The sequence below is a fragment of the Cupressus sempervirens genome, chromosome 2 (genome assembly GCF_028749045.1).
Source record: "Cupressus sempervirens isolate cs-2001-9-10 chromosome 2, ASM2874904v1, whole genome shotgun sequence".
In the NCBI taxonomy this organism is placed as follows: domain Eukaryota; kingdom Viridiplantae; phylum Streptophyta; class Pinopsida; order Cupressales; family Cupressaceae; genus Cupressus; species Cupressus sempervirens.
Genome location: NC_143119.1, coordinates 768,748,860 through 768,773,669, shown reverse-complemented (window position 1 = coordinate 768,773,669; position 24,810 = coordinate 768,748,860). Strand labels below are relative to the sequence as shown.

At 35.2% G+C, this 24,810-nt stretch overlaps 1 pseudogene; it reads left to right on the top strand.

Annotated features, from left to right (window-relative positions):
- The first annotated feature begins 19,807 nt into the window (after window positions 1-19,807).
- Window positions 19,808-22,432, top strand: LOC149575717 (putative beta-D-xylosidase 5 pseudogene; annotated as a pseudogene).
- Window positions 22,433-24,810: the final 2,378 nt, after the last annotated feature.

Here is a 24,810-nt window from a genome sequence, read left to right as displayed (position 1 = left end):
CAAAAAATGTGAGAAACAAAATATGGACTTCTTATTATTGCCGCAAATGTGGAATTATAGAGTTCTCAATTAAAATATGTTAACCAAATGGGCACCTTCATTATAGTAATCTGCAAGACAGTGCTGCAAACTATCACCCAGAGCTCTCCTAGACAATGTTTGGGCCTTTCTTAAATAGGCAGTTTTATGGCACCCGAGAATGTTCTAGATGCTCAAACTTAAAACATAGGGATGAAAGACCCTTAAAATACACATAGAGTTAGCCAAATACATCTTTGACAAATTCTTTTAGAAATTTTGGTAGCCCAACTTCTGAAGGCCATAACTCATGAACCATTGCTCTGATTGGCTATTATAACCACTTTTTGAAAATGCCAGCTCCTAATCTATAGGCTTAGAACCACACTTGCTCTCTTCCATCAAGTTTTTGGACCTCATTAAGGCACTCTAAGGCCTCCAACGGTGAGCTTGAAGATTTTTGTACAAAATTTTCCACTAAAAATCCACAATAACTTATCTGATACTTAAGCTAGAGCAATGAAATTTTTATGGTAGGCTTATATCTCTAAAATGAACCTTCCTGTAAAAAATGAGAACATTCCAAGCTCATATGACAAACTTACTAAAAATAGAAAGTTCCCATAAATAGAAACCACCCTATCTACTAGTCCTTATTAAAATAGAAAAGGTTGAAAATAAAATATTTTTGGGTGATGCAAGATTGTCCTTACACCTAGGATGCTTTTGCATTAGACACCCAGGGTAATTTGAGAAGTGAATTCATCATGTCTCAGTTGTTCAAAGGAAAACCAAGACAGTTGACCTCCTCCTTTGCTAGCCATGATGAATTCTCAACTAGTCTCTATTTCGATTTGACCAAATATTCCTCATAAGTTCTGTTGTAGGTACTTTTTTCAATACGACTGTCTAGTATTTCCTTAATCTCCTTGGTAGTTGAACTAGTTGTTGGAATGCTCCACTATAGTTCTGCAACTTCATCTCCATCACCTCCTTCATAATATTGTGTCAAATCTGATTTATTAAATACTGGTGAAATATTCAATTCAACAGGCAACTCCACTTCATACACATTACCAAATTCATGCCTCTTCACTATCTTTCATGGTCTAAACTTCTTCATCTTCAACTTCTTATATCTACTCACTAGAAAATGCTCCTTTCTCAAATGAACCATGACTTCATCTCCAATCTAAAATTTCTTATATCTCCTTTTTACATCCGCCTTAGCCTTATACTCTGTATTCATCTTTATGATATGCTTCCTCACCTCCTCATGGATGTTCTTCAAATGTTTAGCAAAATCTTCTACTTCAGTACTACTTATCTCTTCCTTATCCAACTTCCTCAATTTTGAAACATTTCTAAGACTACTCCCATATACAATTTGGAATGCTCATTTACCAGTACTCCTATTGACAGAATTATTATACGCAAATTATGTCTATGGTAAAATCATATCCCATCATTTTGGTTTATCTCCAACCAAGCACCTCAGCAAGTTTTCCAAACTATGATTCACAACTTTTGTCTGTCCATTAGTCTATGGATGATGTGATGACCTAAACTTCAAATCTGTCTTCAACTTCTTCCACAATGTACACCAAAAATACCCAAAAAATTTGGTATCTCGATCTAAAACTATACTCTTTGGAAAACCATTTAATCTCATCACTCCTCTAAAAAAAAACTCTGCAACATGAATAGCATCACTAGTCTTCTTGGAAGGAATAAAATGTGCCATCTTTGAAAACTTTTACACCACCACAAAAATAGAATCATACCCGCATTATGTCCTTGGTAATCCAAGAACAAAATCCATACTGACATCCTCCCACGGATTCTTTGGTATAGATAATGACTAATACAACCATGTATTTTGCTTCACTCCTTTCATCATCTGACATACTCAAAAACTTTGTAAAAACTTTGTCACATCTTGTTGTAACTGTGGCCAGTAATAATTTTCAGCAACCAAAGCTATAGTTTTATCTCTACAAAATGTCCAGCCAATCCTCCACTATGCTTCTCCTTGATGAGATTCTCTCTCATTGAACTTCTTGGAATGCACAGCTAGCTTTCTTTGAACAACATATTATCTTGGATCATAAAATCCAACCACTTTGTCCTATCAATTGTAACAGGTTCTATACAAGCCTTCCATGCTTCACTAAAATCAAGATCATTTGGATACAATATACTAAGTTCCTTGTACCCAACCACCTCTATCTCCATTTTTGTAAGAAAAAGTTGTCTTCTACTAAGAGAATCTTCAACTTCATTAGACTTCCCACTTCTCTGTTTCAAAACAAATCTATAACTCTGCAAAAACTCAACCCACTTTAAATGCCTTTGGTTCAATTTTCCTTGACTATTCAAATATTGCAAAGCTTGATGATTAGTATACAAAAAAAACTTCTTAGGAAGAAGATAGTGTCTCCACTTCTTCAATGCTTGAACTACAACATAAAATTCTTGATCATAAACATAATATTTTCTTTTTGCATCATTCAACTTCTCACTGAAATAAACAACTAGTCTACCTTCCTGGCTCAAAACAACTCCTATTGCAGTACCACTAGCATCACAATCTACTTGAAACACCTTGTTAAAATCTAGAAGTACTAGAAAAGGCTACTCAGTAACTTTATATTTCAACAAATTGAAACTTTTATCTACTCCTATAGTCCACTTAAACTCTTTCCTCTCTCCTCTCATTGTTTAAGTCAAGGGTCCACAAAAACTACTAAAACTTCTTAAGGGTTTTCTGTAAAATGTAGCTAGTCCATGAAAAGATCTTATCTTTTTCACACTCCTTGGAGTAGGCCATTCAAGGATAGCCTTCACTTTCTCTGGTTCCATTTTTAGACCTTCTCCTAAAACTACAAATCCCAAGTACACCAACTCTTCTTTACAAAACTGCACTTCTTCAGGTTTATCAACAACTTTTCTTCCCTCAACTTTTCAAACACCTTGTGAATATGGATCAAATGCTCCTCCAATGTCTTACTAAAGATCAATATATCATATAGGTAAACAATGACAAACTTACCTAGAAACTCCTTTAGTACCTCATTCATGAGCCTTATAAAAGTGCTCAGGGAATTGGTTAGCCCAAAATGCATGACTAACTACTCATACAATCCTTCCCTTGTCTTGAAAGTATTCTTCCAATCATCACCTTCTCTAAAATGAATTTGATGGTACCAACTCTTCAGATCTATCTTTGTGAAATACTAAGTTCCACTCAAATAGTCCATACTATCATCCATCCTCGACAAAGGAAATCTATACCTGATGTTACTCTTGTTGATAGCACGAGAATCTATGCACATCCTTCATTCACCATTCTTCTCTAGTGCTAACATTGCTAGTACAACACATGGACTCAGACTCTCTTGAATCAAGCCCTTCTACAACAACTTATGAACTTGCCTATTCAACTCTTCACTTTCTACTGGTGTCATTCTTTATGCTACCTTGTTTGGAAAACTAGCTCTTGGAACCAAATCCATCTAGTGACTGATCTTCTTCATTGGGGGTAATCCATTAGGTACATTATCAAATACAATATCAGAAAACTCTTGTAACATATCTGCAACTTTTGTAGGTACCTCCTCTACTTCTTCTTTACTATCTTTAGGAATTATATAAAAACACATATGCTCATGTTTCATACCTTTAAGAAACTCTTTTCTATCAGCAAAAAATATTCTGGTAGCACTACATACCTTTTCTTCTTTATCCTTCAATGGCTTCAACTTATGTTTCACTTCATCCTTAGTTAGAGTGTAGGTATTTGCTTGCCCATCATGTACAACATGCCTATCAAAGTACCACAACTTAACCAACAAAATATGACATATGTCTATAGGTATGATATCATGTAGTACCTCATCCTGGTAGCTCCCAATCTTGAACTTCAATGAGCATTGTTCATTGACCATAACTTTGTGGTCATCTTACACCCAAGCAATACAGTATGGATGCAAGTGTTTCTATCTCTCTAGCTTCAACTTGTTGACCATCATTTCTAACACTAGATTGTTAGTACTCCCACCATCAATGATCACATTACAACACTTATCTTCATATCTACACCTTGTTCAAAATAAACTCCTTCTTTGATTAGGTTCATTCTCACCACTCAATAGGACTCTTTTGTTAACTAGGACTTCTCCTCTTTCAGCATCTTCAGAATGTGAGGATCTGGCATCTTCATCAACATGTGCAACTCTTTCTTGAGCTTTTTTTCTTTGATCTATCCTTCTTTTTCATTGGGTACATTCAAATTCTCTATATCCTTCTTCCCTGTAGTGAAAATTTTTTCCAGGGAAGCCTCCTCTTCTAGATCCTTTTCCTTTGCCTCTTCCTCTATGATCTCTATTGTTCTGATCATAGAAACAATAGGGATTGTTTCCCCTTTGGTTTTGGTTTCTACTTCCAACACCATCCTTGTTCTTCTGATCATCATTACGACCTCCATATGATCATCTGCCAGATCTTTGACCACGACCTCTTCCACTTTTCTTATTGTCAAACTTCTTGCTCAATTTCTCCTCAACTCTTATGGAAAAATGGTATGTCTCCTCAATACTACTCATTCAAACTAGGCTTAGCTCATCCTGAATGCTTGGCCTTAACCCATTAAGATAATAGATGACTTTCTTCTTATCTGCTTCTAATGGCTAATTCTAATGAGAACTTAGTAGAACTCCTCGGTATACTCTTGAACATATTTTCTTGCTTGCTTTATTCCTTGCATCTTCTTCAACAGATCAACCTCATAATCCATAGGAATGAGTTGTCACTTCATTTTAGCTATCATCCATTCTCATCTAGTGATTTTTTCCTTTCCCTTTCTATTTCTTTCCAACTAAACCTCTTGCCACTAGAACTTTGCATGTCCCTTCAATTTTGCCTTCACAAACTTGACCCTATCTAGATCCTCAATATCTTCATACTCAAAGTTCTCCTATAATTTATTGATCCAATTGATAAACTCTTCTTTGTTAAGATTTTCTAAAAATGTAGGAACCTCAAACTTAGATCTTTTTCCAATGTTGGAGATGGCCCTAAAAAGTCCCTCTTCCTCTGAGTTTAGAACTACCTCTACTTCGGCATTTTCTTCTACTTCATCCTCATCCTTGCTTTCATCTCTTATGGGAAGATTCATTCCTCTACGCATTTTTTTTTCTAATGCTTACATTTTTTTTTGGAGGGATCAAAAACCCTCAGGTGTAACACATGTAGCTCCTCTACCACACTCTCTTTGTGGAGGCATTTTTGTGCTTTTGCTAAAACCCTAGTGCAAACTGCCTCACAATCAAAAATTTGTCTACATGCTCAGCCCAAACCATAGTCTTGGTGTGAACTACCTCATAGTTGATGATCTGCCCACATGCTCAAGAACTCTAGCTCTGATACCACTGATGCAGAGGACTCCCCTTAATACCATAAACTCATAATAAAAACAAAGAAACAAAATATGGACTTTTTATTATCGCTGCAAATATGGAATTATAGAATTCTCAAGTACATTATACTAAGCCAAATGGGCGCCTTCATTATAGTAATTTGCAAGACAATGCTGCAAACTATCACCTAGAGCTCTCCTAGACAATGTTTGGGCCTTTCTTAAATAGGCAATTTTATGCTACCTGAGAAGGTTCTAGATGCTCAAACTTAAAAATTAGGGCTGAAAAAACCTAACAATACACATAGAGTCGGCCAAATACATCTTTGACAAATTATTTTAGAAATTTTGGTAGCCCAACTTCTAAAGGCCATAACTCACAAACTGTTGCTTCGATTGGCTATTATAACAATTTTTTGAAAATACCAGCTCTTGATCTTTAGGCTTAGTACTATGTTGGCCCCCTTCTATCAAGTTTTTGGACCTCATCTAGCAATCTAAGGCCTCCAATGGTGAGCCTAAAGATTTTTCTACAAAATTTTCCACCAAAAATATGCAATAACTTCTCTAATACTTAAGCTGGAGCAATGAGTTTTTTATGTTAGGCTTATATCTCTAAAATGAACCTTCTTGTAGAAAATGAGAACATTTTGAGTTCATATGAAAAAATTACTAAAAATAGCAAGTTCCCATAAATAGTAGCCACCTTGTCTACTAGTCCTTATTAAAATAGAAAAGGCTGAAAATAAATTATTTTTGGGTGCAACAAGATTGCCCTTACACCCAGGATGCTCCTACAGTAGACACCCAATGTAATTTAAGAATTGACCTCGTCACATCTTAGGTGTTCAGAGGAAAACCAAGACGGTTGACCTCCTCCTTTGCTAGCCATGATGAATCCTCAACTTGTCTCCCTTTTCATTTGACCAGATATTTCTCATAAGTTCTGTTTCTAGTACTTTTCCCAATATGATTGTCTAGTATCTCCTCAATCTCCTTGGTAGTCAAACTAGCTGCTAGAATGCTCCACTACACTTTTGCAACTTCATCTCCATCACCTCCTTCATAATACTCTGTCAAATCTAAAATATTAAATACTAGTAAAATATTCAATTTAGCAAGAAACTCAACGTCATACGCATTACCAGAATCATGCCTCTTCAATATCTTGCATGGTCCAAACTTCTTCATCTTCAACTTATTATATGTACCCATTGAAAAACACTCCTTTCTCAAATGAGCCATGGCTTCATCTCCAATCTAAAATTCTTTGTATCTCCCATTCACATCTACCTTAGCCTTATACTATGTATTCATCTTTATGATATGCTTCCTCACCTCCTCATGGATGTTCTTCAAATGTTTAGCAAAATCTTCTACTTTAGCACTACTTATCTCTTCCTTATATAACTTCCTCAATTCGAAAACTTTTTTGGGACTACTCCTATATACAATCTAGAATCATGATTTATTAGTACACCTATTGATAGAATTATTATACGTAAATTTTTCTAGTGGTAAATTCATATCCCATCCTTTTGGTTTATCTCCAACCAAGCATCTCAACAAGTTTCCCAAACTGCAATTCACAACTTCTATCTGTCCATCAATCTATGGATGATGTGATGAACTAAACTTCAAATCTATATTCAACTTCATTCACAATGTATGCTAGAAATACCAAAAAAATTTGGTATCTCGATCCACAACTATACTCTTTGGCAGACCATGTAATCTAACCACTTCTCTGAAAAAAAACTCTACAACATGAACAACATCACTAGTCTTCTTGAAAGGAATAAAATGTGCCATCTTTGAAAACCTGTCAACCACCACAAAAATAGAATCATGCCCACACTATGTCCTTGGTAGTCCAAGAACAAAATCCATACTAACATCCTCCCACAGCTTCTCTGGTATAGGTAATGGTTGATACAACCCCGTACTTTGCTTCACTCCTTTCGCCACTTGACATACTTGGAAACTTTGTACAAACTTCATCACATCTTGCTATAAATGTGGTTAGTAATAATTTTCAGCAACCAAAGCTATAATTTTATCTCTACCAAAATGTCCAGCGAATTCTCCACTATGCTTCTCCTTGATAAGGCTCTCTCTCATTGAACTTCTTGGAATGCACAGCTAGCTTCCTTTGAACAACATATTATCTTGGATCATAAAATCCAACCACTTTGTCCTATCAACTGTAACAGGTTCTGTACAAGCCTTCCATGCTTCACCAAAATTAGGATCATCTAGATACAATGTACTAAGTTCCTTGAACCCAACCACCTCTATTTTCATTTTTCTCAGCAAAATTTGTCTTCTCCTAAGAACATCTACAACTTTGTCAGACTTCCCACTTCTATGTTTCAAAAAAAATCTATAACTTTGCAAAAAACTCAACCCACTTTAAATGCCTTTAGTTCAATTTTCCTTGACTATTCAAATATTGCAAATCTTGATGATCAGTATACAAAACAAACTCCTTGGGAAGAAGATAGTGTATCCACTTCTTCAATGCTTGAACTATAGCATAAAATTCCTAATCATAAATAGAATATTTTCTTTTTCCATTATTCAACTTCTCATAGAAATAAGCAATTGGTCTACCTTGCTGGCTCAAAACATCTCCTATTGTAGTACCACTAGCATCACAGTCTACTTGAAACACCTTGTTAAAATTAGGTAGTGCTAGAATAGGCTACTCAATAACCTTATGTTTCAACATATTGAAACCCTTATCTCCTTCTATAGTCCACTTAAACTCTTTCCTATCTCCTCTCATTGTTTCAATCAAGGGTACACAAATATTGCTAAAACTTCTTAAGAACTTTATGTAAAAATATAACTATTCCATGAAAAGATCTTATCTCTGTCGTACTCCTTGGAGTAGGCTATTTAACGATAGCTTCACTTTCTTTGGGTCCATTTTTAGACCTTCTTCTACTACTACAAATCCCAAGTACACCAACTCCTTTACAAAACTGCACTTCTTCAGCTTTATCAACAACTTTTCTTCACTCAACTTTTCAAACACCTTGTGAATATGGATCAAATGCTCCTCCCATGTCTTACTAAAGATCAATATATCATCTAGGTAAAAAATGACAAACTTACCTAGAAACTCCTTTAGTACCTCATTCATGAGCATCATAAAAGTGCTCGGTGCATTGGTTAGCCCAAAAGACATGACTAACCACTCATATAGTCCTTCCATTGTCTTGAAAGTTGTCTTCCACTCATCACCTTCTTGGATATGAATCTGATGGTACCCACTCTTCATATCTATCTTTGTGAAATACTAAGCTCCACTCAAACAATCCATAATATCATCCATCCTCAATAGAGGAAATTTATACTTGATGCTGATCTCATTGATAGCACAAGAATATGTGCACATCCTCCATTCTCCATTCTTCTTTGGTGCTAACACTGTTGGCATAGCACGTGGACTCAAACTCTCTCAAATCAAGCCCTTCTACAACAACTCATGAACTTGCTTGTTCAACTCTTCACTTTCTACTAGTGTCATTCTATGCACTGCCTTGTTTGAAAAACTAGCTCCTAGAACCAAATCCATCTGGTGGTTGATCTTTCTCATTGGGGGTAATCCATTAGGTACATTATCTAATACAATATCAGAAAACTCTTCCAACATATCTGCAACTTCTTTAGGTACCTCCTCTACTTCTTCTTTCCTATCTTTAGGAATTATAGATAAACATGTATGCTCATGTTTCATACCTTTAAGAAACTATTTTCCATCAATAAAACATATTCTAGCAGCACTACATACCTTTTCTTCTTTATCCTTCAACAGCTTCAACTTATGTTTCACTCCATCCTTACTTAGAGTGTAGGTATTTACTCACCCATCATGTATAGAATGCATGTCAAACTGTCATGGCCTACCCAACAACATATGACATATGTCTATAGGTATGATATCACATAGTACCTCATCCTAGTAGCTCCTAATCTTGAACTTCATTGAGCATTGCTCATTGACCATAACCTTGTGGTCATCTTGTACCCAAGCAATACAGTATGGATGCGAGTGTTTTTGTCTCTCCAACTTCAACTTGGTGACCATCACTTCTGACACCAGATTTTCAATACTTCCACTATCAATGATCACATTACAACACTTATCTTCATATCTGCACCTTCTTTGAAAAAAACTCATTTTTTTATCAGGTTCATTCTCGACACTTAGCAAGAATCTTTTGTTAACTAGGACTTTTCCTCTTTCAACATCTTAAAAATGTGAGGATCTCGAATCTTCATCAACATGTACAACTCTCACCTGACCTTCTATTCTTTGATCTGTCCTTCCTTGGCATTGAGTACATTCAAATACTCTATGCCTTTCTTCCCTATAGTGAAAACATTTTCCACAGAAGCCTCCTCTTCCAGATCCTTGTCCTTTGCCTCTTCCTCTCTGATCTCTATTGTTCTGATCATTGAAATGCTTGGGATTGTTTCCCCTTTGGTTTTGGTTGATACTTCCAACCTCATCCTTGTTCTTTTGATCATCATTACGACCTCCATAAGATTGTCCACAAGATCTTCCACCATGACCTCTTCCACTATTCTTATTGTCAAACTTCTTGCTCAATTTCTTCTCAACTCTTAGGGAAAACTGGTATGCCTCCTCAATAATACTCATTCAAACTAGACTTAGCTTGTTTGGAATGCTTGGCCTTAATCCATTAAGATAATGAGCAACTTTTTCCTTATCAGCTTCTGCATGGCTGATTCTAATGAGAACTCGGTAGAACTCCTCAGTAGACTCTTGAATAGATTTTCCTGCTTGCTTCATTCCTTACATCTTCTTCAATAGATCAAGCTCATAATCCATAGGAATGAATTGTCACTTCATTATAGCTATCATCCGATCCCATCTTGTGGTTTTTCCTTTCCCTTTCTATTTTATTCCAACTGAACCTCTTGCCACTAGATCTTTTCATGTCCCTTCAGTTTTGCCTTTGTAAACTTGACCCTATCTGGATTCTTAGTATCTTCATACTCAAAGTACTCCTCTAGCACATTGATCCAATAAATTAGCTCTTCTAGGTTAAATTATCTAAAAATGTGGGAACCTCAAACTTAGGTCTTTTTCTAATCTTGGAGATGGCCCTAAAAAACCTCTCTTCCTTTGGGTTTAGAACTGCCTCTACTTTGACATTTTCTTTTACTTCATCCTCATCCTCGCTTTCATCTCTTATGGGAATATTCATTCCTCTACACATTTTTTCTTCCAATGCTTGTATTTGTCTTTGGAGGTCTCAAAAAATCTTAGGTGTAACACCTATAGCTCTTCTACCACACTCTCTTCATGGAGGCATTTTCATGCTTCTTCTGAAACTCTAGTGCAAACTACCTCACAATTGGCAATCTTTCTACACACTCAGCGCAAACCATAGTCCTAGTGCGAGCTACCTCATAGTTGGTGATCTGTCCACACACTCAAAAACTCTAGCTGTAATACCACTTGATGTAGGGGACTCATCTTAATACCATAAACTCATAACAAAAACAACGAAACAATAGAAAATGTGAAAAACAAAATATGGACTTCTTATTATTGCTGCAAATGTAGAATTACAAAATGCTAACCCAAATGGGTGCCTTCATTATAGTAATCTGCAAGATAGTGTTGCGAACTATCACCAAAAGCTCTCCTAGACAATGTTTGGGCCTTTCTTAAATAGGCAGTTTTATGCCACTTGGGAAGGTTCTAGATGCTCAAACTTAAAACCTAGGGCTGACAGACCTTAACAATACACATAAAGTTAGCCAAATACATCTTTGACAAATTATTTTAGAAATTTTGGTAGCCAAACTTCCAAAGGCCATAACTCACAAACTGTTGCTCTGATAGGTTATTTTAACCACTTTTTGAAAATGAAATCTCCTAATCTACATGCTCGAAACTATGCTAGCACCCTTTCGTCAAACTTTCAGACCTCATCTATGCACTCTAAGGCCTCCAAAGGTGAGCTTGAAGATTTTCTACAATTTTTTCCACTGAAAATCTGCAATAACTATTATGATACTTAAGCTAGAGCAATGCGATTTTTATGGTATGCTTATATCTCTAAAATGAACCTTCCTATAGAAAATGAGAACATTCTGAGCTTATATGATGAACTTACTAAAAATAGTAATTCCCCATAAATATTAACCACCCTATCTACTAATCCTTATTAAAATAGAAAAGGCTGAAAATAAAATATTTTTGGGTGATGCAAGATTTCCCTTACACCCAAGATGCTCCAACATCTAACACTCGAGGTAATTTGAGAAGTAACCTCGTCACATCTTAAGTGTTCATAGGAAAACTAAGATAGTTGACCTCCTCCTTTGCTAGTCATGATGACTCCTCAACTGGTCACCATTTAAATTTGACCAGATATTCCTCATAAGTTTTATTTCTAGTACTTTTTCCAATACGACTATCTAGTATCTCCTCAATCTACTTGGTAGTTGAACTAGTTGTTGGAATGCTCCACTGCACTTGTACAAATCCATCTCCATCACCTCCTTCATAATACTCTATCAAATCTGAAATATTAAATACTGGTGAAATATTCAAGTTAGTAGGAAACTCCACTTCAAAGGCATTACGAGAATCATGCCTCTTCACTATCTTGCACAGTCCAAACTTCTTCATCTCCAACTTATTATATGTACCCACTAGAAAATGGTCCCTTCTCAAGTGAACCATGACTTCATCTTCGATATGAAATTCCTTATATCTCCTTTTCACATCTACCTTAGCCTTATACTCTGTATTCATCTTTATGATATGCTTCCTCATCTCCTCATGGATGTTCTTCAAATGTTCAAAAAAATCTTCTACTTCAACACTACTTATCTCTTTCTTATCCAACTTCCTCAATTCAGAAACATTTCTAAGACTACTCCCATATACAATCTAGAATGGTGATTTACTAGTACTCCTATTGACAGAATTATTATAAGCAAATTTTGTTTGTGGTAAAATCATATGCCATCCTTTTGGTTTATCTCCAACCAAGCATCTCAACAAGTTTCCCAAACTATGATTCACAGCTTTTGTCTGTCCATCACTCTGTGGATGATGTGATGAACTAAACTTCAAATCTTTCATCAACTTCTTACACAATGCCTGCTAGAAACACCCAACAAATTTGGTATCTCAATCTGAAACTATACTATTTGGCAAACCATTTAATCTCACCACTTCTTTGAAAAATAACTCTACAATATGAACAACATCACTGGTCTTCTTGCAAGGAATAAAATGTGCCATCTTTTGAAACTTGTCAACCACCACAAAATAAGAATCATACTTGTGTTGTGTCCTTGGTAATCCAATGACAAAATCCATATTGACATCCTCCCATAGCTTCTCTGGTACAAGTAATGGAGGATACAACCATATATTTTGCTTCACTCCTTTTGCCATCTTACATACTCGATAACTTTGTACAAACTTCATCACATCTTCTTGCAATTGTGGCTTGTAATAATTTTCAGCAAACAAAGCTATAGTTTTATCTCTACCAAAATGCCTAGCCAATTCTCCACTATGCTTCTCCTTGATGAGGTTCTCTCTCATTAAAATTCTTGTAATGCACAACTGGCTTCCTTTGAACAACATATTATCTTGGATCATAAAATCCAACCACTTTCTCTTGTCAAGTGTAAGAGGTTCTTTACAAGCCTTCCACGCTTCACCAAAATTAGGATCATCTAGATACAATGTTCTAAGTCCCTTGAACCCAACCACCTCTATCTGCATTTCTATCAATAAAAATTGTCTTCTCCTAAGAGCATCTGCAACTTTGTTAGACTTCCCACTTCTGTGTTTCAAAACAAATCTATAACTCTGCAAAAACTCAACCCACTTTAAATGTCTTTGGTTTGATTTTCCTTGACTATTCGAATATTGCAAAGCTTGATGATTAGTATAAAAAAAAAACTCCTTAGGAAGAAGATAGTGTCTCCACTTCTTCAATGCTTGAACTATAGCATAAAATTCCTAATCATAAATAAAATATTTTCTTTTTGCATCATTCAACTTCTCACTAAAATAAGCAACTGGTCTACCTTTCTAGCTCAAAACTACTCCTATTGCAGTACCACGAGCATCACAGTCTACTTGAAATACCTTGTTAAAATCAGGAAGTGCTAGAATAGGCTGCTCAGTAACTTTATGTTTCAAGAGATTGAAACTCTTATTTTCTCCTATAGTCCACTTAAACTCTTTCCTATCTCCTCTCATTGTTTTAGTCAAGGGTACATAAATACTACTTAAACTTCTTAAGAACTTTTTGTAAAATATAGCTAGTCCATGAAAAGATCTTACCTTTGTCACACTCCTTGGAGTAGGCCATTCAAGGATAGCCTTCACTTTTTCTAGGTCCATTTTTAGACCTTCTCCTGAGACTACAAATCCCAAGTACACCAACTCCTTCTTTATAAAATTACAATTCTTCAAGTTTATCAACACCTTGTGAATATGGATCAAATGCTCCTCCCATGTCTTACTAAAGAACAATATATCATCGAGGTAAACAATGATAAACTTACTTAGAAATTCCAATACTCATTCATGAGCCTCATAAAAGTGCTCAGTGCATTGGTTAGCCCAAAAGGCATGACTAACCACTCATACAGTCCTTCCCTTGTCTTGAAAGTAGTCTTCTACTCATCAGCTTCTCTGATACGAATCTTTTGGTACCCACTCTTCAAGTTTATCTTTGTGAAATACTAAGCTCCACTCAAATAGTCAATAATATCATCCATCCTCAACAAAGGAAATCTATACCTGGTGGTGATCTTGTTGATAGCACAAGAATTTGTGCACATCCTCCATTATTCATTCTTTTTTGGTACTAATGCTGCTGGTACAACACATGGACTTAGACTCTCTTGAATCAAGCTCTTTTACAACAACTCATGAACTTTCCTATTCAACTCTTCACTTTTTGCTAGTGTCATTCTATGTACTGCCTTGTTTGGAAAATTGGTTCTTGGAACCAAATCCATCTAGTGATTGATCTTCCTCATTGGGGGTAATCCATCAGGTACATTAATTGATACAATATCAGCAAACTCTTCTAACATATTTGCAACTTCTACAAGTACCTCCTCTACTTCTTCTTTACTATCTTTAGGAATTATAGAAAAACATGTATGCTCAAGTTTCATACCTTTAAGAAACTCTTTTCCATCAATAAAACATATTTTGGCAGCACTACATACCTTTTCTTCTTTATCCTTCAACGAATTCAACTTATGTTTGACTCCATCCTTAGTTAGAGTCTCGCCCATCATGTACAACATGCTTGTCAAACTGCCACAACCTACCCAACAACATATGACATATGTTTGTAGGTATGATATCACATAGTACTTCATCCTGCTAGCTCCCAATCTTGAACTTTAATGAGCATGGTTCATTGACCATAACCTTTTAGTCATCTTGCACCCAAGCAATACGGTATGGATGTGAGTGTTTCTGCCTCTCTAGCTTCAACTTGGTGATCATCATTTCTGACACCAAATTTTTAGTACTTCCACCATCAATGATCACATTACAACACCTATCTTCACATCTACACCTTGTTCGAAAGAAACTCCTTCTTTGATTAGGTTCATTCTCACCACTCAGCAAGACTCTTTTGTTAACTAGGACTTCTCCTCTTTCAGCATGTTTAGAATGTGAGGATCTAGCATCTTCATCAACATGTGCAACTCTCGCCTAACCTTCTATTCTTTGATTTGTCCTTCCTTGGCATTGGGTACATTCAAATGCTTTATGCCCTTCTTCCCCATAGTGAAAACATTTTCCATAGATGCCTCCTCTTCCAAATCCTTGTCCTCTACCTCTTCCTCTCTGAACTCTATTATTCTGATTATGGAAACGATTGGGATTGTTTTCCCTTTGGTTCAGGTTGCTACTTCCAACCTCATGCTTGTTCTTTTGATCATCATTATGACCTACATAAGATTGTCCACCAAATCTTCCACCATGACCTCTTCCACTAATCTTATTGTCAAACTTCTTGCTCAGTTTCTCCTCAACTCTTAGGGAAAACTAGTATGGCTCCTCAATACTGCTCATTCAAACTAGACTTAGCTCATCCTGAATTCTTGGCTTAACCCATTAAGATAATGGGTGACTTTCTCCTTATCAACTTCTGCATGGCTGGTTCTAATGAGAACTTGGTAGAACTCCTCGGTATACTCTTGAACAAATTTTCCTGCTTGTTTCATTCCTTGCATCTTCTTCAACAGATCAATCTCATAATCAATAAGAATGAATTTTTGCTTCATTTTAGCTATCATCTGATCCCATCTGGTGATTTTTTCCTTTCCCTTTCTATTTCTTTTCAACTAAACCTCTTGCCACGAATTCATTGCATGTCCCTTTAGTTTTTCCTTCACAAACTTGACCCTATTCGAATCCTCAATATCTTCATACTTAAAGTACTCTTCTAGTTCAATGATCCAATTGATCAACTCTTTTGGGTTAAGATTTCTCAAAAATGTGAGAACCTCAAACTTAGGTCTTTTTCCAATCTTGGAGATGGCCCTGAAAAGCATCTCTTCCTCTGGGTTTAGAACTACCTCTCCTTTGGCATTTTCTTCTGCTTCATCCTCACCCTTGCTTTCATCTCTTATGGAAAGATTCATTTCTCTATGAATTTGTTCTTCCAAGGCTTACGTTTGTCTTTGGAGGGCTCAAAAATGCTCAGGTGTAACACCTACATCTCTTCCACTGTGCTCTCTTCATGGAGGCATTTTCATGCTTCTGCTAAAACCCTAGTGCAAACTGCCTCATAATTGATGATTTGTCTACATCCTTAGCCCAAACCACAGTCCTAGTGTGAATTGCCTCATAGTTGATGATCTGTCCACATGCTCAAGAACTCTAGCTTTGATACCACTTGATGTAGGGGACTCCCCTTAATACCATAAACTCATAACAAAAACAAAGAAACAACAACAAATGCGAGAAACAAAATATGGACTTCTTATTATTGCTGCAAATAAAAAATTATAGAATTTTCAATTATAATATGCTAACCCAAATGGGTGCCTTCATTATAGTAATCTGCAAGATAGTGCTACAAACTATCACCCAAAGCTCTCCTAGACAATGTTTGGGCCTTTCTTAAATAGGTAGTTTTATACCACCTAAGAAGGTTCCAGATGCTCAATCTTAAAACCTAGGGTTGCCAAACCCTAACAATACACATAGAGTCGGCCAAATACATCTTTGACAAATTATTTTAGAAATTTCAATAGCCCAACTTCTGAAGGCCATAACTCATGAACTGTTGCTCTTATTGGCTATTATAACCACTTTTTGGAAATGTCAGCTCATGATCTATAGGCTTGAAACAATGTTAGCTCTCTTCCATCGAGTTTTCAAACCTCATATGGGCACTCTAAGGCCTCCAACAGTGAGCTTGAAGATTTTTTTGCAAATTTTTCCACCTAAAATCCACAATAACTTCTCTGATACTTAAGTTGGAGCAATGAGATTTTTATGGTAGGCTTATATCTCTAAAATGAACCTTTCTATAGAAAATGAGAACATTCCAAGCTCGTATGACAAACTTACTAAAAATAGCAAGTTCCCATAAATAGTAACCACCCTGTCTACTAGTCCTTCTTTAAATAGAAAAGACTCAAAATAAAATATTTTTGGGTGATGCAAGATTTCCCTTACACCCAGGATGCTCCTGCATCATAAAATTAGCTCCACAACAATGGAGCTAGTGCAATGTATCTTCTAGAGATATATATTTAATTTCCCATAGTATAAATATCTATTGTTTGCAAGATTTTACCAGGGTAATTTTTAGTTTCCCTCCCTTTTTTTGTATTAATTTTACTTGATTAGTATAATACATACTAGTTTGGGTATTTTGTTGGAAGTTGTATCCTGGTAGAGTTAAAATTTATTTTCCAATTTTGTTTTATTTTTCATGGTGAACTGGAGGAAATGAAGGCTTGTCTTCTTTCATGAAGTTTATTGTCTGATTGTTGATTCTATGTGATCTCCTTTTGCATTTTTTCTAAAATTTCTTAGGAATCAAAATCTAGGATTTCTCATTTCCTATTTGCAAGCATGGGCCATGATGATGAATAGACCATCTTCAATTTAGATGTAGCTCTAACAAGAGAAGTTTATCTTATATTTACACAAAATTTAGAATAGGGATTTTTTAGATCATAAAAGGTAGCATAGGTACCAGTTATCTTAGAAACCCACAAGTATTGAAATTATCAAGGTCAATTGTATCCTTGTACTTATGTACATTCCCCAAATTTATACATCTTTGGGTTCAAAATTTTGACTCTTCCGTAAGTCTTGTGAAGGACAAGTTAAAGCCTAACTTGGTGTGTGAAACCAATATTGTAGGCTTCTATAGGATTTACATCACATATTGTTCAAAGTTAGTATTGTTAAAAATTCATATCCATGACCAAGTAGTATTCAATTGATAATGAGTTGAAGTAAGCAAAATCTAGTTTCTCATGCTTTGAGAATTGTGAATGATAATGTGCATTTATATTCTTACAGGATGTGGTTGAAAAGACTAGAATCAAAATAGATGAAGTTGGTGGAATTGTTGTTGGAATAGTTCTACCCCTTGGTTTTGAGCGAGCCATGGAGTGTTGTGTGGTTTCTCTCCTTGCAAGATATTCAAATTCAAATAATTTTCAATTGGTTAAATTTTGGTAGCTATCTCTATTTACCTAATATTGAATTGGCATGCTTCTTTGCTCATAATTATCAATTGCCTATAGAGATTATGCTAATCACAATGGTCAACAAACAATGTTCTTGAGGACTTCAAGCTGTGGATGATGTTGTTGCCGGTATAAAATATAGATAGTACAACATTGGTGAACAACTAGTGATGTATGTGAGATTCCCATACCATATTGTGTCCAATTCATTTTACTTATAATTCAAATGATGTGTGTTCTTCCATAGGAACATGTACAGGGTTAGAGTTGATGTTAGAACATTGCATAGGTTGGAGACACAATGATAATCCAAGGGTACCCAAGTTTTTTTCAATTTAGTTTTCAATTTATTTAAATCCATGTATTCTTATTCTTTGACTCCTCATTACACACCTTTTTCATAGTTTCTATCTGATCGGACTCTCCTATATTGAACCTTTTTTTAATGAGCTTTGATCATGGGATAGGTCTAGATTAACTAAAAAGTGTAGGATTGCTTGATTCCAAAGGGTATTACTTCTAAAAATGTAGCTAAGTGATATGGAGTTTCAAGAGAGGAGCAAGATGAGGAACTTTTCTCCCTTCAAGCATCATTTTAGAAGCAATATCATACCTACTTCATGGCTCAATATCTCAACAATTTAATGTTATGTATTTTTTAGGTTGTGTCTATAGAAGCAAGGGCAATGCATAATGTGGGGTAGGTTTGTTTGACATATTGGAGTCCTAAAGTCAACATCTTTAGAGATCCTAGATGGATTCATGGCCAAGAAACTCCTAGAGAAGACCCATTGGTTGTTAGCTAGTATGTAGTTAACTATGTCAAAGGACTTCAAGAAATAAATGACAAGTCTAACACACTCAAGGTATCCACCTACTGTAAACATTAAACTTCTTATGATCTTGACAATTGGAAGGGGGTGGATCATTTTCACTTCAATGCTAAGGTGAGTTATACCTTTTAAGCATTTCATCTTACATTTCATTCTGACATTCTCCATATTTTTGTTGTAGGCAGTTGAGTGCTATGTCACTTTAGCTTTAATGTCTAAATTTCAAGAACAAAAACTATTTTAATTAAAATTAATAGAGTTCAATTAATGAAGCATGTACTAAATTCAATAAGAGTTTGTATTCAAAGGTTACCCCACAAGATTTGGAGGATACTTATTAGCCACCTTTCAAGAGTTGTGTTCATGAAGGCCATGTCAATAGCGTAATGTGCTCCTATAATAGGGTTAATGGGGTTCCAACTTGTGCTGATGGGAATCTACTAAAAGGAATTGTTACATACGAATGGGCCTAGAGGGGTGAGCCAAGTTTTGGTCTTTGAATGTTAAAGAGATCAAATTTCCATAATCCATTGTATTACATTTACTTTACATTCAAAGAAGGTAAAAATCTTCGAATGTTGTTAATCTACCTATCCAGCTAAAGTAGTGATTTAACATTATATTTTCTTGGATAGATACATAGTATCATATTGTGATTCTATTCAAGTATTCTATGAGGCAATCAAATACATTGACACCCCTGAAGATGCAATTGCAGTGGCTCTAAAGGCTTGTAAGTTGAGAATTTACATTTCTATTAATCTTGGAATATGCTATAATGGTAGGGTTGGACTTAAACTATGGAACATACCTTGGAAAATACACAAAGAATGCTGTGAAAATAGAAAAAGTGGAGCAGTTTGTAGTTGATCAAGCACTTATAAATAACTATGTGGTTTTGATGTGCCTTGGCTTCTTTGATGGTGATCCTCTAAACCAATCCTACAAAAAACTCGGTCCAAAGGATGTGTGATGGGGACATAACCCAAGTACAAAATGGACATGACAAGAAAGGGAAAACTTTATTAACTCTGTAAATAAGCTAATACATTCAGTACAAAGAAAATAGACTTCAAAACATGCCCTAAGGGCTTACAACATTAATAATCTGGAGATAATTTCTCCTTTTAGTACCTCCTCTCAAACTCCACTCCGAACTGCCTTTTACAATGCCAGAAATGTTCTTGAATAGACCCCAAAGGGTTAAGGATTAGGAATAAATTCTAGAAAGTGCTAGTAGGCATCCACTGACTAAATAGAAGGCTCTAGAAGTCGCATTAGAAGTCGGCGCAAAATTAGAAGAATCCATAAACGGTAACCGAACTTTCAGGAGGCATAACTTTTGAACCGTAGCTTCGATTGACAAACTGTTTACATTTCTAAAAAGCTTTCGAAGTGCTCTATAGCCCTATGGATAACTTGACTTCAAAGCATTCTTAGGAGGTCCAAAAATTGAAAAACTACAATAAATTTCAAACCGTGGGGCCTTTTAACTTGATTCTTTTTCTAGAATGCTCTAAATTACAATGACAATCTTCCAACCAATTTACACCTTCTAGTTCACCAAAATGATGGCTCAATTAAATACTCCTAATTTTTGGCATTTACACATATCCCAAGGTGATTAAAAACTCTATCTTAGAACATTGATAGTGGAACTGTGAGAGTTGGAACCTTTATTTGACCCAAATGGGTATCCAAAAATGAAAACACATGAAACTGAAACTAAGTCTAAGTACATTTTTTTGGTTGACACAGGATTTCCCATATACCTCTGGATGCTCTTGCATCAACGTGTGTACTGTTGAGCATCAACAATTGGCTTTTGATGTAGCCAGGCATGGCATTGTTTTATTGAAGAATGATGGGTCATTACCACTATCAGCTTCCAAATTCAAGTCTTTGTGATCATAGGTCCCCATGAAAATGTAACCAAGGTCGTGATTGGTAACTATCTAGGTAAAGTGTCATAGAGTAATGTAACAACATTAAAATTGGATTTTTGCAATTTGTGGCATTCTTGTGTTTGTGAGCACATTATAGTGTCTTTTGAATTTGATAAAAATTTAGGGTGCCTTTTAGGTGGCAGTGTAACCAACACTTAAAAGTAGTAAATCCAAAGGAATGGATTTCAAATTCAAGAAAATACTTAAGTCAAACTAAGTCTTTCCAATCCACTAACAGAAGTAACCTTGTAATAAATAAAATGAAAAATTCTAGTTATGGTCTAGTAGTAAGTGAGCACAAAGACAACTTTTGGCTAATAATTGAGAGACAAAATACCCAAGGATGTTGCTATCATGTTGTAGATAATCATAACTTAGGTTCCTTGCTACTGATGGACCAAGTTATCTCAGACCATGAGTGAATTTGCAAGACCAAATGAATTTATGAATAGAAACATGTCGGTGGCATTACTATCATGTACAATGTGAGCTCAGGTGAAAGTCCTGGTTAACTCTATTGAAGCTTCTGAATGATGGCTACATGTAGAACATAGTAGTGAAAATAATTAGTTATACATAGTATCTCTTAAGGTCACTACCGAGAAAGATACCAATTTAATGCATAAAGCCCTGCTTATGCACGCATTCGACACTAAGTCTTTTTTTCATTTATCTTATATATTTTTCAAGTGAGGTATACAAGTGTACTATCACCTAGATTCAAACCAGTGACCTCCACTTTAGGGCTTATAAGAATCCACAGGTCTGATGTGACACATCCCCAAGTGAAAGTCCTGGGAAACTCTATTGTTGCTTTTAAAGAATGTATCTAAGTGTAAGTCATAGGTGAATGGCTTTAGTGTCAATTCTTTTTAATATTTTATAGATGGAATGAACTTAATTGATAAGAACACTTCTAAGGTGAAGGCCAGGATGAAGCCTGTAATTAGTACATGATAAAAACATCTCCGATGTGATAGCTAAGTTGTAGACCCTCTTTTTCATTTAAAGTGGGTCCTTTTCTTTAGAAAATAAGTGTTCTAAAGTTCTATGGTGATTTTCATATAGGCATTCCATGCAAATATACAACTCCTCTACAAGGCTTGTAGAAGTACAACAAGATCACTTACCAACAAGGATGTGCAAATGTTGCTTGTAATGATGGTGGGTTGATCAATGCATCAGTCCAAGAAGCCAAAAATGCAAATGTAGTGATATTAGTTTTAGGAATAGATAAGTCAATAGAGGCAGACTGTCTTGATAGGGTAGATTTTCTCTCACCAAGCCAATGACAAAATCTAGTCTCAGAAGTTGCAATTGCTGCTAATGGACCTGTAATATTGGTCATAATATGAACGGGACCTATTGATTTATCATTTGCTAAAAGCCATGAGAAAAATTATGGGATTTTTTGGGTCGAGTACCCAAGCCAAGCTAGGCGAGATGGCACTGCCTAGACTATTTTTGGTGATTACAATCTCAGTATCTATCAAGTCTAGATTTCATCTACACATTTGAAGATGCAACTTAGCTAGTATGGCAGTTGTATTTTGATGTTTTTTCCAAGTCACAGCCTAGAATGTTGGTCTTTTAATAAAATTTAAATACAATCAAACAAAGCTTGAAGAATTCAATCTAAATTGAATTTCTATATAAACAATCCTCTTGAGAAAGGAAATAGTCTGATGTGTCCTATGGACTACTTTGATTTAGAAGACACTGAAAGTTGTCTCATCTCATCACAGTGAGTCTGTCGATGTTAACAATTAATTTGAATGTAAGAAGGTGGGCAATAAGTTCTAATATTGTTTGTATTGACTAACATTGTAGGTGGTAGGTTGCCTTCAACATGGCATCCTTGGGAGTATATTAAAAATGTTAATATGATAGACATGAATATGAGACCCAATATTAGTACAAGATATCTTGGCTAGACTTACAAATTTTACATAGGAGACACTATATATAATTTTGGATATGGATTGATTTATACCACTTTTGAGATATCTCTCCTATTTGCACCAACAATTCTCATAATGTCTCTAGAAAAACTGCTACTTCTATCATGCTACCAATTAGCACAACTGCTAGGAGCCTTGGAGCCAAGTTTAATAGCTCCCTTTTCCATGCGGAAATTGAAGTTGATGACATAGTTTATGAAGACTTAAATTTTCAATTTTTTGTGCATTTAAGAAATACATGCAGTAAAAAAAGAAGTCATGTGGCCTTTCTTTTCTCCAAACAACCTTTCAATCTCCATATAAGTGGATATGCCAAGAAGCAACTTATTGAATTCAAAATAGTGGAGGTAAAGACATGAGAATCTCAAAGAATTCAATCAGGATTGATGTTTGCAAGGATTTTAAGCATTGTAGACAAAATAGGGAAGAGGAAATTTCTTATGGGTTTGCATACTCTTTCAGTTGGAGCCTCACATTATGAAGATGATTATCTAAAACACCACATTGTTTTACAAGGATCAGTGGTTGAACATAGTGATCTATAATAATTACCCTGGCAAGCCAAAGAAACTAATAAGCTCACTTTTCATAGATATATTTCATTGTTCATGCTTTGAATTAAATAATTATCCATTTATACATCGGTAATGCCATTTCCATTACTTGGTTAAAGTAAGAAGCTTGGTTTAAATTATTTATTGTGGGAATCATTGGCTAAAGATGTGATCTTTGACGATCACCAGAACAACCCAAAGAAAATAATCACTTCATCCTTCGCAGAATATTTCATTGTCAATGTCATCCAATTGATTTCCCAATTTAGTCTGATCTTACATCTGTAATGTTATTTCCAATAATTAGTTAATGAATGTATCATGTACTTAATTTTTATTTGTAGTGTCTATTGGCTAAAATAAGTGAGCCTTGATAATCACCTCAAAAAGAAAATAACAATAATCAGCTCATCCTACATAGGTATATTTCATTGTTAGTGTCTTCCAATGAATTAATTACTCATTCAATTTGCTTTCTCATATATAATGTAATTTCCAATTCTTTGTTAAATTAAGAAGCTTGGATTCAATTTTTGCATATTTCGAACACAATTTGTATGACATTTGGAGTTCGAAAAGCATAACATCCAAGTAAGATTTCCATTATATATGTATACATCACAATATATAATCTTCTTTAATGACTTTGATAAATGGATACCATCATACATGAAAATATACATTCATCACTAAACAAGAAAAAAAAATTAGTAGCACAGCTTCTACCTATCTTCCATAAGACTTTTGGGGTAACATATCCATATATACTTCATGTATGCTTCAACTCAATTAGGTAGGACAACCCCTATTTCCCATAGAGGCATCTGAGATTTTACCAATGAATATATTCTTTCTATGTCTTCTCAGATTTGATTTATCTATAAACTAGAATGCTTTCCACTGTGATAAAAGTCTATTTTTAAAGTAAAAATACCCTCACAAGACATTGGAACAAAACACTCCTGTTATGAAATTTAACTGTGGTCTCAATTATGCCACCTTGTGGCCTAGTAATTTCACCATGGTCACATTGCACAAGAATTTAAATGACAACCTATACAATTCTTTACCTTGAATTTAAAAGCATTAAAAAATTCTAAATGTTCAAGTAACCTATGCAAATATAGCTAGATGTGTTCTAAATGTGCATTATCTTGTGCCAATCTCTATTCAAATGAAGGCATGTTGGTTCTAAGCATTTGTTAAAAGACCATTAGACAAACATCATTATATTAAATAAGTAGAAAATAATCACACACAAGAAACTTGTGCAACTCAAATTTAGTATAAGTTTAACCACTTCATATTTGGGGGTCATCA